Source organism: Lupinus angustifolius, chromosome LG06 (genome assembly GCF_001865875.1).
Source record: "Lupinus angustifolius cultivar Tanjil chromosome LG06, LupAngTanjil_v1.0, whole genome shotgun sequence".
Classification (NCBI taxonomy): Eukaryota; Viridiplantae; Streptophyta; class Magnoliopsida; order Fabales; family Fabaceae; genus Lupinus; species Lupinus angustifolius.
The window spans coordinates 3,516,382-3,518,504 of record NC_032014.1 but is presented as its reverse complement, the minus strand read 5'-3'; positions in this window follow the sequence as shown (position 1 = coordinate 3,518,504).

The following is a 2,123-nucleotide window of genomic DNA, read 5'->3' as shown; positions in this document are numbered from 1 at the left end:
TCTATCCTCTTGTTCCAAGCTCTTGGAGCTTGTTTAAGCCCATAAAGAGCCTTGTGCAGTTTGAACACCATGTCTTCTTTGCCTTCTTTGATGAAACCTGGTGGCTGAGTTACATATACTTCCTTGTCAAGAGGTCCATTCAGAAAAGCAGATTTGACATCCATTTGATGTATATCCCAACAATTCTGGCTAGCTAAAGCAATTACCAACCTCACTGTCTCAATCCTAGCTACTGGTGCAAAGACTTCATCATAATCAAAACCTTGTTTCTGCAAGAAACCTTTTGCAACCAACCTAGCTTTGTATTTTGATACTTCACCATTTGGATTGAGTTTAGTTTTGAACACCCATCTAACTGCAATTGCTCTTTTGTCAACTGGTAGAGTAGTTAAAGTCCATGTTTGATTTCTTTCAATGGACAATAACTCATCTTCCATTGCTTGAATCCAATTTGGTTGATCAAGTGCTTCTTGTAAGCTAAGTGGCTCCATCTCAGCTAGTAAAGCAAAGTGCACAAGGTCACCTTCTGCTGTGATTGAGGAATATGAAAATACCTCATAATCCCTCAGCCTAGATGATGGTTGTCTCATTCTGTATGATGTTGAGTGCCTGCCAACTTCAGGTTGATCACACCCTGCAATATTTTCAACTTCATCTTCAGTGATACCTTCTGTCAATCTGGTTTCATCATCAAGTAATAGACCAGTTTTGCCTTCAGAAAAGCCATCAGCTTTATCCCAACTCCAACTTTGATTCTCATCAAACTTCAGATCTCTGCTGATCATGAATTTATGAGTCAAAGGATCATAGACTCTATATGCACCACTGCTGTGATATCCTAGAAAAATCAGTTTCTGGCCCCTATCATCAAGCTTTCCTCTTTTTACCTCAGGAACATGACCAAAGCAGATTGAGCCAAAAACCTTGAGATGACTCACACTTGGTCTAGTGCCTGACCACACTTCTTCTGGTGTCTTGAAATTCAACCTTTTGGTGGGACTCCTATTGATGACATATGCTGCAGTGGAGATTGCTTCACCCCAGAACTTCTTTGGCAGGTTCTTGGTTCTTAGCATGCTTCTGGCCATGTTAAGGAGAGTTCTATTTGCTCTTTCTGCAGTTCCATTGTGTTGAGGAGTATAAGGAGCAATTACTTCATGAAGGATGCCTTCTTTATTGCAGAACTCACTGAATTCATTGGACATGTACTCACCACCCCCATCTGATCTCAGTAGCTTGAGTTTCAAGTCACTCATTCTTTCAACTTGAGACTTGAATTTCTGAAACTTTTCAAGAACTTCACTCTTCCTCTTCAGTAGATAAATCCATAACCTTCTTGTGTGATCATCTATGAAGGTTAGGAAGTACCTATTTCCACCAATTGAGTCTTCTTCAAATGGTCCACATACATCACTATAGATCACTTCCAAGGGCTTCTTCGTTTTGGTTGGTATTTCAGAAACAAAAGAGTTTCTTGCTTGCTTGCTGAATTGGCATTCATCACACAACATCTTTGGAATTGTGATGAGTGGTAATCCTGTCACAGAATTATTTTTACTCAGACTTTCTAAACTTTTAAAGTTCAGATGACAATACCTCTTATGCCACAACCAAGTTGTCTGATCTGAGTTTGCTTGAAGACATTTTTGATCACCAACCTGAATCTGAACTTTGAAAGTTCTGTTTGAAGATAGTGGAGCTTTCAAAACCTTTTGATTCTTCTGATCAAAGATAGTTAGCATGCCATCCTTCAACACCATCTCATATCCTTTCTCCAACAGTTGACCAAGACTGAGTAGATTATGCTTGATTCTTGGTACATAGAGCACATTTGAGATGTATGATTTTCTGCCATCTTGTCTCAGGATCATCACCTTACCAACTCCTTCTGCATCAATTGAGCTTTGATCAGCAAAGTTCACCTTACTTTTGGTTGATTCATCAAGAGTGGTAAACCAATCTTTCCTTCCTGACATATGGTTGGAGCAACCAGTATCCAAGTACCAAAACTCAGCATTTTTACTCTGCCCTTCTTCTTTTAATGTAGTGGCCATTAACAGACAATGATCATCATCAGATTCATGATCATTCTGTGCCAATTTTACTTCTTCTTCTTTGGAGTT